Source organism: Mustela nivalis (genome assembly GCF_964662115.1).
Source record: "Mustela nivalis genome assembly, chromosome: 20".
NCBI classification, from domain to species: domain Eukaryota; kingdom Metazoa; phylum Chordata; class Mammalia; order Carnivora; family Mustelidae; genus Mustela; species Mustela nivalis.
The window spans coordinates 14,679,197-14,692,157 of NC_139039.1; the positions used below are offsets into that span (position 1 = coordinate 14,679,197).

Here is a 12,961-nt window from a genome sequence, read left to right on the forward strand (position 1 = left end):
AAACAGTTAATAAGATAAAAAATACCTAATAATAATAAAACTTCTTAGTAAAACCTTTTTGATATATTACTTGCAAAATGGACTTCATGATACCTGAATGGGTAGACTTACTACTCAGGGTTAGTAATATTACCCGATTAAATGTTAAGAGATTATCTCCTAAAACTAGGAATTAGGTTTTGAAAAAAGTTTATCTTAAAAGATTTTATCTGACATCCATTAGAGGGAACACTGTCTACTGCAGGCACTTTTAGTGCCTTTTAGTCCATAGCAAAAGAAACACATCAGTAAGATTCAAGATTTAAGTTTGACCAAATACAGGAATTAAGACCAACTGTATCCCATATTAACTAAGAAGGGATAGCTTTTGAATTACCTAGCTTTTAGATCCTACTCTACTTCACTCTATCAGAGTAGAAACTCATCTCAAGAGCATATTTTTCTACTTGAAATGGTATCCTCTTCTAAAGAATGGACAAAATAACTCCTGTTCCATAGAAGCTGGGTTTCACTAGATTAGCTCAGAGATGTCTTTGCTCCTAAAACCTTTAACTAAAACTGGGGTGTCTGGGAGACTCAGTGGGTTAAGTCTCAGCCCTGTTGGTTTCAGTTCAGGTCAGAATCTCATGGCTCCTGGAATGGAGCCCTGAGACAGGCTTGCCACTAGACATAGTCTGCTTAATATTCTCTCCCTCCTCCGCCCCTCTGCCCCTCTGCCCCCTTCTCCACACTGGTTCTCCCTCTCAAATAAATAAATAAATAAATACCTTTAATTGAGGTAAGGAAACTAATACCTACTGTTACCATGGTAACTGACTTGCCTAATTGCTTGAGGGCTAAACTGAATAAAATATCCCAACCTTCTTAAAAAGCATAAAAAAATAAAAAACCCACTGGTTTTCAGGGCCAGGAAGAAATTATTAGTAAGTAGTGAAATATTTAACTGTTAGGCAATTATCTTGTTTAACATGAATAAATTTTCTCCTACTACTTAAAATGGTTCACCTCTATTTTTTTCAAAATACATAAAGACTAATCTGATCAAATACTTTTTTGGGGTTTTTCTAAGATTTATTTATTTATTTATTTGACACAGAGAGAGAGAGAAAGAGAAAAAGAAAGAGAGAGAAAGCGTGAGCACACAAGTAGGCAGAGAGGCCAGCGGGCGGGGGAAGCAGGCTCCCTGCTGAGCAGAGAGCTTGATGCGGGGCTCAATCCCAAGACCCTGAGGTCATGTCCTGAGCCAAAGGCAGAGGCTTTAACCCACTGAGCCACCCAGGTACCCTGATCAAATACAGTTTTATAAATTCTGATTATTTAGTTAAAAATCAAGAATGTTTACAGTGACTCTGAAATTTGCTAACAAAATGTCATAAAAGTGTAGTTTTAGTACATAAGCTATAATTTTAATTTCTCACTTTTGGTATTTATGCAAATTTTGAAATATCCATTGAGTTTCACAATATTCCTCTAAGGAAGAAAACTATCACCATCGCTGTATAACAAAGGAAAATGTGTCAAATAGGAAAACTAGTAACAAAGAGTAGCTAATTTTGCAGAAGTTACAGACTACTCTAATGGTAAAAATTATGCTATGAAGAGGTAGGGAAGTAGAATGGAAAGAAATCTGTACTTAGAGTCAGAAAACTCATATTCTCATGTTGCTTTGTATCAAGAAAAACTATCCAAAATTTAAAAGACAAAGAGAGGCAGTATGTCCTTTCAATGACATAAAGGAGCACAATCTTAATCAAAGAAGACTTCATTAGAGAACAGACCTTTATATGACTCGCTATTTACTACTGTTAAAAACTGAGGCTCTGTGAAGTTACTTGTTAACTTGCAAATTTTTGTCTAGTAAAGATACAACTGAATTCTGCCCAGTAGAAAAAATAATCTCAAAGGCTATGCTTTTTACTGCTCTGTAGGGATGGTTTTTGTATCTAACCCAGCAATTTTATTCCAAAATTCTTTCTCCAATATGTATATGTACCGGTCAGTTTTATGTGTCAACCTAACTAGGGGGTTACCCACCCAAAGCTAGTCAAACACTATTTCTAGGTGTGTCTGGGAGGGCGTTATCAGAGAAAATCAGCGTTTAAATAGGTAGACTTTGTACAGAAGACTGCCCTCACCAATAAGGGCATCATCCAATCTGCAGAGTCTCAAAAAAATTAAAAGGCAGACAGAGGGCAAATTGTGTCTCCATTCAAGCTGAAACATCCATCCTCTCTTGCCCTCCCACATCAGCACTCCTCAGTTCTTGGACTGTCATACTAGGAGGAGAACTAGACTACTCGGTCCTCTGCTTTGTAGGCCTTCAGGTTTGGACCACAATTACATCACTGGATTTCCTGGACCTCCAGCTTGGAACAGCAAATTGTGGAGTTTCGGCCTCCACAATTGCATGAGCCAATCCCCCACAATCAATCTCTTTCTGTACTTCTATATATATATCCTACTGGTTTTGTTTTTCTGGAGAACCCTAATCCACTATATCTTTGTTCCTCTTTGAAACAAATTTATCTCCTGCTGGTTCCCTCATTAATGAGCTAAATAATGTGACATATGTTCATTCTGTATTTGTATGAGAACCAGTCTTTAATATTTTGGAAAATTGTACTTTGACGCTTTGCTACTTGGTATCCATGTGATCTTGGACAAGTCACTTTACTTTTCTATTTTCATTTCCTCATCTGTAAAATGGGGTTAAATTCCTACTATATTACTTGTTTTATTATATTATTTTTTTAAAGATTTTATTTATTTATTTATTTGACACCGAGAGAGAGAGAGAGCATGAGCAGGGGGGAGGAGAAGAGGGACAGAAAGAATCAGACTCCTCACTGAACAGGAGTCCTGAGGGGAGCTTGATTCCAGGACCCTGGGATCATGATCCCAGCTGAAGGCAAACGCTTAACTGACTGAACCACCCAGGGTTCCTATATTACATTATTATTAAATATTATATTACCAGGGGGCCTGGGTAGCTCAGTCATTAAGCATCTGCCTTTAGCTAAGGTCCTGACCCCAGGATCCTGGGATGGAGCCCCGCATCGGGCTCCCTGCTCAGTGGGAAACTTGCTTCTCCCTCTCCCACTCTCCCTGCTTGTGTTCCCTCTCTCACTGTCTTTCTCTCTGTCAAATAAATAAATAAGATCTTTAAAAAATAAATAAATAAATATATTACTTGCCTTACTGCATTAATATAAACAGTGATAAGCAGGATGTCACATCTTTTAATCTACAGTTATAGTAAGTTGGTATATTGAGAGTGTTAGCTAGGATGTAACAGAAAGTTACTCAAATCAGAGGCCTGAAAGCTATCAGCAGAAGGGAGAAGGGGAAGAGACAAAAGCAGGGAAGGAATGTGTTTTGTTTTACAGAACCAGCAGTTGGACCAATAAGATACCCAGCCAGACGGTTTCAGCTAATAGCCCCTTGCTAGGTGTTTCACCATATAGCTTCTTACGTGAGACAGTGTGAGCCATCTTGGACTGGTTGAGGACCTGAGCAGAAGCCCCAAGTTGTCTTGAAGTTATCCTTAACTCATTATAATATGAAGATATCCTTCTCTTTTTTTTTTTTTAAGATTTTATTTATTTATTTGACAGAGATCACAAGTAGGCAGAGAGGGAGGCAGAGAGAGAGGAGGAAGCAGGCTCCCTGTTGAGCAAAGAGCCTTATGCGAGGCTCCATCCCAGGACCCTGGGATCATGACCTGAGCCAAAGGCAGAGGCTTAACCCACTGAGCCACCCAGGCGCCCCTGAAGATACCCTTCTACGGGGGAGTTTTTCCCCCTTTTTTCAACATACTATGGATGCACTAGAACGCTGACATGCTAGGCATAAACAGTTGAACTGAAGTGCCTAGGTAACAGAATATGTGTAAGTTCCTTGATGTATATACAAGCTCCCTCCCTCCGCCCCCAAATACACTGAATAAAACCTTCCTATACCAACCCCACAGGGAGACAGTACTTTGAGAGCAATCCCCCTCTCTCTTACTGTATGAGGTAATAAAGAGTTCTTTGCTTTCAATACTTCCTTGTGTTGTGTTCATTTTTTTTTTTAAAGATTTACGTATTTATTAGAGAGAGAGAGTAGGAGAGGCTGAGGAGCAGACGGAGAGGGAGATAATCCTCCAGCAGACTCCCTGCTGAGCATGTAGCCTGATACTGGGCTCAATCATAGGACCCTGAGATCAAGACCTGAGCTGAAACCAAGAGTTTAACGCTTAACTGACCAAGCCACCCAGGCACTGTGTTCAATTTAATGTACCTCAAGGAGCGAACCCTCTGAGTTCAGTTACAATAAAAATGATAGATCTTTTACTACTATTATACCTCCCTCTCTTTAGTGTACAGAGAGGAATCAAGGAAAGACAACCAAATTCACACCAACTAGACAAAGTTTATAAATTTATCAAAAATTAAGCACTGAAGTGCTTCAGCAGTAGAATGTTCTTTTAAATGATAAGTTCAAACAGAGAAAATGGATTCATTTATCCAAGAAGACTTCATTCTTACCCATCAGACCTGACCCAAGGAGCAATGGATTTCAACATGAATCCACTTTTTTTTCATCTGTAACTATACTCTACAAACTGTATTTAGGAAGTTTCCAAATACAATCTAAATTACAACAGTAATAATCATATACTCATCTAACTTTCTGTGTATGTAGAAAGTAATAAGAATGAATTAAAAAAGAAAGTGTCAATGATTTATAAGATGGAATAAATAAGTATTTAAAAAAAAAAAAAGCAAAAACCTAACACAGCTTATAAAACCAAAGCAACTTAAATGTTTCAGTAGTTCAATTTGGTTATCTATGCCCTAATTTTGGTTAGATTCTTTGAGTTTCACCTATACAATTATGTTCTTTTTACTAAGAGGCAAATTCTAGTCATGAAGTCTTTCAAATTTAATCAACAATGCACTGAACTTTAAAAATTCTGGGTTTGCATAAAACTTCTAATAGAAAACAGGCAGTTAACTTTTGGACATCAGTTGTAGCAATATTTTTGGGATCTGACTTCTCAGGCAGGGCAACAAAAGCAGAAAACAAAACAAAAGAAAACAAAACCAAAAAACAATTAGGACTGCATCAAACAAAAAGCTTTTACACAGTAAAAGGAAACAACCAACAAAACAAAAAGGCAACCTACTAAAAAGGCAACAGAGCAAGATATTTGCAAATGATATATCCAATAAAAGATTAATATTCAAAATATATAAAGAAATCATACAAAAAAGTCTGATTTTAAAAATGGGCAGAGGACCAGAATAGACATTTTTCCAAAGAAGACATACAAATGGCTAACAGACACATGAAAATATGCTCAACATCAGTAATCATCCTGGAAATTCAAATCAAAATTTGAGATACTACCTTACATATGTCGGAATGACTACTGCCAAAAAGACAAGAAGTAAAAAATGTTAGCAAGGATATAAAGAAAAGCAAACCCTTGAGTGCTGTTGATGGAAATGTACATTGGTATAGCCACCACAGAAAACAGTATAGAGGTTCCTCAAAAAATTAAAAATAGGTATACCAAACAATCCAGTAATTTCACTGCTAGGTATTTACCCCCCACCAAAATGAAAACACTAATTCAAAACCACCTAGAGCATTTTATTGTATATAACGTTTATTGCAGCATGATATACAACAACCAAGATAGGGAAGCAACCTAAATGTCCACCTATGGGGGAATGGACAAAGAAGATACAGTATACAATGGAATACTATTCAGCCAAAAAAAAAAAAAAGAACGAGATCTCACTACCTGTGACAAAACGGATGGCCCTGGCGAATATTTTGCTAGGTGAAATAAGTCAGAGAGACAAATCCTATATGATTTCCCTTATATGTGAAATTTGAGAAACAAAACAAATGAACAAACAAAACCAAAATAAGACTCAGAAACACAAAAAACAAAATGGTGGTTGCCAGAAGGGAGGGGGGTTCAGGAACAGCCAAAATGGACAATGGGGATTAAGAGGTACAAACTTTCAGTTATAAAATAATTAAGTCAAGAAGATGAAAAGTACAGCATAGGGAATATAGTTAATACTGTAACAACTTTGTATGGCAACAGATGGTAACCATACTTATCATGGTGAACATTTCATTCTGTATATACAGTTGACCCTTGAACAACATAGAGGTTATGGGCACCAACCCACCACATAGTCAAAAATCCACCAATAATTTTTGACTCCCCAAAATTTAACTATTAATAGCCAACTTTGGTGGGCAGTCTTACTGATTTTATAAACAATTAATATGTATATTTTCAGGGCGCCTGGGTGGCTCAGTGGGTTAAGACTCTGCTTTCCGCTAGGGTCCATGATCTCAGGGTCCTGGGATTGAGTCTCGCATCAGGCTCCCTGCTCAGTAGGAAACCTGCTTCTTCCTCTCCCACTCCCCCTGCTTGTGTTCCCTCTCTCACTGTCTCCCTCTATCTCTGTCAAACAAATAAAATCTTAAAAAAAAAAAAAAAGAGAGAGAGAAAGAAAATCGTAAAGAAAAGAAAATACATTTATAGTACTGTGACTGAAAAACATTCATGCACAAGTGGACACATTCAATTCAAACCCATATTGTTCAAGGGTTCATTTTAAGTGTCAAATCATTATGTTGCACACCTGAAACTAGTAACATGTCAACTGTACTTCAAAAAATTCTGGGTTTGCTTTCTTTTAATTTATTATGTATTTTCTGAAAATATAACCTCACCCTTTAAGTTTATCTACACTTACCAATATACTAGCAACTACTTTTTTTTTATTAGCAACTAGTTTATACACACACACACAAACTATAACTTATTGTAGAAAATATAATTTATAAGGTATTCTTCTGCATTGTTTTTGAGAATTCTTTCATCTTCAATGTACTAACAGGAATAGGAGGGGGTAGAGGAAAACAAAGAAGAACCAAAGAATCCGTGACAAAGCCCTCATTAAATCCCTAATTAAAGAGGCTTTTAAGATTTTCATTAAACTGTTGCTAGATTTCTGGTAATCTTTTTTTTTTTTTTTTTAAATTTTATTTTTTTATCAGAGAGAGAGAGGGAAAGAGAGAGAGCACAGGCAGACAGAATGGCAGGCAGAGGCAGAGGGAGAAGCAGGCTCCCTGCTGAGCAAGGAGCCCAATGTGGGACTCGATCCCAGGATGCTGGGATCATGACCTGAGCTGAAGGCAGCTGCTTAACCAACTGAGCCACCCAGGCGTCCCGATTTCTGGTAATCTTAATTTCTTCCCAAATAACCCAGGCAAGCAAATTAGAAAAGCTTAATAAAACTACTTAGAGGATTTTTTAAAAATATTTTATTTATTTGACAAACAGAGATTACAAGTAGGCAGAGAGGCAGGCAGAGGTGGGGGCGGGGGAGCAGGCTCCCTGCTGAGCAGAAACCCCCACGCAGGGCTGGATCCAGAACCGGAGATCAGGACCTGAGCAGAAGGCCGAGTCTTAATCCACTGAACTACCCAGCAACCCCTCACCTAGAGCATTTGGTTTGGATAGTAAGTAACTGAAATTTGAAAAGTAATAGGATGGGGGTTTTTTTTGAGATTATTTATTATAGATATCACCAAATGTTCCTAACTACCAAGTATTATATATGATTGATATGAATAAAGTATAAATAAAAATTTATATTAATAAAGTCAATTGAAATAAAGTATAAATGAAACCAATCAAATAAATATAATAAAATGCCATTAAAACACTAGCAACAGGGAAAAAAGATAAATGCCTCTCTCTATGCTGTGTCACTGTGAGAAGCCACACTGCCCATAAACCAGGAACACAACTTGACCTGAACTGAATCCATAGCTCAGTGAAATGCTTTATAACTGAATTTCACTATCCAACTGAATAATTCATTATTTTTAGTGAATTTCCTCTGTTCTGTAAGTAGCTACAGCCAGTCAGCTGAAATCAACCATTATAAACTGGGAAACAGTAGAGAAAGTTTTCGAGTAAGTCAATTTAAAATTTGCTTTTAGGCTGCCTATTTTTTCTTTTATATTTATTACTGTTACTTCACATGGCCTGAGATGAAATTGTATAGGACTCATTATCAAGGGTACATTGATGGTTGCCCACCCACCATCCATTTCACCCAACACCCTTTTTATGGCCGTAAATTTAATTTAGAACAGACCAGTGATTTACCACAAAGGCAGCATGCTTCAGGAAAGCTGCCCTCACTCCCAGCTCCCATGGTAAACCCAAGTGATCTACAAGTAATCCCATTCCCTTTGACACAGTGATGATTCAGAAACTCAGGTTAAACTCAGGGCATTCCCCCAAATTTGGTTTTAAGAATAAAATATACAGGGGCGCCTGGGTGGCTCAGTGGGTTAAGCCTCTGCCTTCAGCTCAGGTAATGATCTCAGGGTCCTGGGATCGAGCCCCGCATCAGGCTCCTTGCTAGGCGGGAAGCCTGCTTCTCCCTCTCCCTCTGCCTGCCACTCTGCCTGCTTGTGCTCTCTCTCTACCTCTCTGTCAAATAAATAAAATCTTTTCAGAAAATAAAAGAAAAGAATAAAATATACAGGGGCACCTGGGTGGCTCAGTTGGTTGGGCGTCGGCCTTCAGCTTGGGTCATGATTCTAGGGTCCTGGGATTGAGCCCCACATCAGGCTCCCTGCTCCAAGGGGAGCCCACTTCTCCTTCTCCCACAGCTGCTCCCCCAGCTTATGTGTGTATGTGCGGGCGCGCGCTCTCTCCCTCTCTCTCTCTCTCAAACAAATACATTTTTAAAGAAAAAAAAGAATAAAATATACAACTTTTTTTTTAAGTAATCTCCACACCTGACGTGGGGCCTGAGTTCATGACCCTGAAATCAAGAGTCACATGCTCTTCTGACTTGATTTAGGGGTAGCCAGGTACCCCTAAAATACGCAACTTAATTCAGGCCAATGAGACACAAAGAGGAGGGTTCCTCTAAAAAAATACTATCTTGCAATGGAAAGAGATGCCCTCTGCTTGACAATGTGAAGTCTGGGCCTTCTACACCCTTTTTGCCACTAAAATGGAAGTCAGCTTGATGAGAAAGCCATATATACAACATACAGAAGAAGGCAATGATGAGAATGGAGCCATAGTCAACAGACAAAATCAGTCTACTAGTGAGTCCTGCCTCAGGCTTCAAGTTACATTTTAATAATAAATTTCCTCATTTTTTTAAGTCTGAAAGAAGTTTTCTGTTCCTACATTCTAAGTAATACACAAATATAAATGAAAATTAAATTGTGTCATTAATCCTTCCCTTTAATCTCTCATCTTAAAATAAAGCTAAAATAGCCACACAAAGCATACAATAACAAAAGTTTCGTAACTTGGTATATAGTTTCAAAACCTTTAAAAATCAGAGTACAGGGGCACCTGGGTGGCTCAGTGGGTTAAAGCCTCTGCCTTCGGCTCAGGTCATGATCCCAGAGTAATAGGACAGAGCCCTGCATCAGGCTCTCTGCTCAGCAGGGAGCCTGCTGCTTCCTCCTCTCTCTCTCTCTGCCTGCCTCTCTGCCTACTTGTGATCTCTGTCTGTCAAATAAATAAATAAAATCTTTAAAAAAAAAAATCAGAGTACAAATCAAAAGTAACAGTAAATAGCAATTTAACAGAAACTTGTAACAACTAAATGGGAGTAAAATTTAACTTCAGGATGCAAAGCTCTGCACTGGGTTGAAATGCAGCACTGCCACATAGAAAGAAAAAAAAATGCATGAATTTTATTTATTTTTTTTGGAGGGGTAGGGAAGGACAAGAGAGAGAGAGAGAGAGAGAAACCCAAGTAGGTTTCAAACCCTGCATGGAGCCCAACACAGGGCTGGATCCCACAACCCGAAGATCATGACTCAAGCCAAAATGAGGAGTCAGGTACTTAACTGAGTGAGTCGACCAGGGGCCCCAGAAAAATGCATAAATTTTACAACAAGATCAGTAAATATCAGAGGAAGAGTGAAAAATAAAAATAAAAATGGAGACTGGGTAAAAAAGAAATTGGGAAATTAATATACAATTCCAAAAGCAACCTTAATTTTATCCAACGAAAATCTTTTCTAAGAACCTATCTCTTAAGACAGGGTGAGTGTACATAAATTGAATAAAAGGAAATATCAGCAATTTTGTGATTACACACCTCCTAGAAGGCAAAAGTTATCTTCCGTCCAACTGTCTTTCCACTGTACTTCAATGCCTTCATTTTTAAAAAAAATATTATTTACTTATTTAGGGGAGAGAGAGAGATGGAGGGGGGGCAGAGGGAGAGAATCTTCAAGCAGACTCTCCACTAAGCACAGAGTTCAATGAGGGGCTCACTCTCACCACCCACAAGATCATGACCTGAGCCGACACCAAGAGCTGGACACCTAACTGACTGAGCCACACGCCCCTTCAGAGACTTCAGTTTATGAATGAACAGCAAAAGCAGGTAAGGTTCCAGTAGGTGATGACCCATGCTGCATGTCAAAATTTCTAGAAGAAGCGTAAGAGCTTCAGTATTTTGTTCAATGGCTTCTATTATTGCTACCACACCCTAGGAAGGTCCGATCCCTCTGTCTTCTTGGCTTCAAAGACCCTAAAGAGAGGGTGACTCTATGCTTTCCTCTGAAAAACCGGCCTATCAGACAAAAGATGGAAGAGATCATAAAATGCAGAGATAAGAACCTGAAAGTCTGAAAGAAACAAAGGTTTGAAGTAGGCTCAGGAGAGAAGGTCTCACTGGTTTCACTTATTTTGGGGAGAATATGAAATTAGTCCAATTGCTTATTTTCCCATAAAGAAATTATTTAAAAAAAAAAAACCACCCTCTTTCTTAATTCTCCCATAAAATTAAGCATTTTCTCAAAAAAAAAAAAAGAAAGAAAGAAAGAAAATGCTGACTACTACTACTAACCAGCTTTTATAAGAGATAAGCATAACTTTTACCAAAGAGCTAAAGTCTCAGGGCACCTGAGTGGCTCAGTTGGTAGAGCATGCAACTCTTGATTTCAGGGTTATGAGTTCAAGCCCCATATTAAGCATGAAGCCTATTTAAAAAAAACAAGAACAAAAACTAAAGTCTCCTAAAATAAATAATGTTCCCCTGTATCTCTATGGCAGGTAATTTACCCCTTCAATTAAAAGGAACAAATACTCTGACCGGATTCACAATAAGTGTACCAAATTAAGTACTTTTCTGTATATGAGCAAGAACCAATTAGAAAATATAATTTATATTTGAACTCAGTAACAGCAAAAATGACAATTTACTGAGAAATAAACCTAACATAAAATATATGAGACCCAATTAAAGACAACTAGAAAAGTCTACTAAGATGTCCAAAAAGGGGTAGATAGGACACACTGAGCTCCTGGACAGTTAGTCTCAAAATTATGTTAATTACATCAATATGCTCAAGAAGCAATACCAAGAAAAAAATGTCAACATGATTTTTCATCAAATCACACAGATTTATATTAAAGTTCTCTAGGAAGAGAAAATCCTCAGAAGTAGCAAATATTTTTTGAAAAATAAGACCAATAAGGAGAAGCTCACTCTAAATAGGAAATGGTACAAAACAATAGTAATTACAATCATGTGGAATTGGTATAAAAAGAGATATAAAACAAGGGAATAAAATATACCATGTCCAGAAACAGATCCATGTAAATACAGAAATTTTATATACATTAAAGGCATTTGCCATCTTTATTTTTTTTTTAAGATTTTATTAATTTGTCAGAGAAAGTGCATTAGCAAAGGGAGTGGTAGGCCAAGGGAGAAGCAGGCTGCCTGCTGAGCAAGGAGCAGGATCTGGGACTTGATCAGAGGATCTTGGGGGATCCTGACCTGAGCCAAAGGCAGAAGTTCAACCAACTGAGGCACCCAGGTGTCCCATTTCTCATTTTCAGAAAGAACAAAGTATTCAATGAATGAGGCCAACAAAACTGTCTATAATCCTGATATATTATTATCAGCAAAAATTTAAAAGATTAGTCATATATAATATATTTGCAAGAGAAGAAAAACTGGCCTTACCATTTTCAAAGACATTTCGTAGAAGTTATCAGCATTTTAAACTGCATACCCTTCAAGCCACCAATGGTATCTATCCTATGGAAATACACGCACACATGGACCAAGATATATGCAAAGGATGTTCATTACATCAATCTGTAATAGCAAAAATACAAGAAGCAATTAGTAAGGTAAAATTAATAGTTAAGTAAACAATAACATAGCCATAAGATGGCATAATAAGCAGTTAGTGAGAAAACAGAACTACATGTATTCAGATGACAAGTTCTATAACTTGTGCTAAGTCAAACAGGAAAAGCTAAGTGTCAACAGTAGTTACCATTTAAATTTCAAAATACAAAATGACATTCTGTGTACATATAAATGCAAAGAACAATCCAGGAGGATACATATCAGTTAATGGGGGCCCCTACAGGGAAAAGAATGAAACTGAAGTCAGGTATGCGAATGGAGAGTTTGAACATTCTATAGTTTGTTTCTCAAAAAGCATCTCTCTCTCTCTCCCGTCCTTCCTCCTCCCTCCAGTCTACCTCTTTCTTGCAATCTGAGAGTAAAAGAGCCTCTGTAAATAATGAAATCAATAATGATTTATAGTTTTCCAATCTGGGATCCTGAAGATAAATTCTCACAGTTTTAGTAAAATCAAGAATGAGAGGGGCAAAACTAGGCTGATTATCCTAATACTAGAAAAGAGGGTAACAAACCCATTTAGTCCATCCCAACCACCCCCCCTAGTGTTTAATAGCAAAGCACTTTCGAAGAGAATGACCCCATCACCAGTACCAGGAATGAAACCCAACTGTTTTAAGGTCAGGGGGGGAAGTCCTATTCCACCTGCCACACAACTGACTCAGGGGCAGGAATTACAACCTAGGTCTCAGTTCTCTGTCTCTATCCATTGTCTAACTATAAGA

General features: G+C 37.8%; 1 protein-coding gene across 19 annotated transcripts in view; it reads right to left on the reverse strand.

Annotated features, from left to right (window-relative positions):
• WRN (WRN RecQ like helicase) overlaps nt 1-12,961 on the reverse strand; it is a 145,931-nt gene that overhangs the window by 126,531 nt on the left and 6,439 nt on the right. For 17 of the 19 annotated variants that reach the window (XM_082715077.1, XM_082715081.1, XM_082715071.1 and 14 more), the window contains one exon: nt 12,048-12,182. The exons of the other annotated variants lie outside the window; for them this stretch is intronic. The gene's annotated coding sequence lies outside the window, so the exon portion shown is untranslated. The remainder of the gene's footprint in view (nt 1-12,047; nt 12,183-12,961) is intronic. 19 annotated transcript variants of the gene reach the window in all.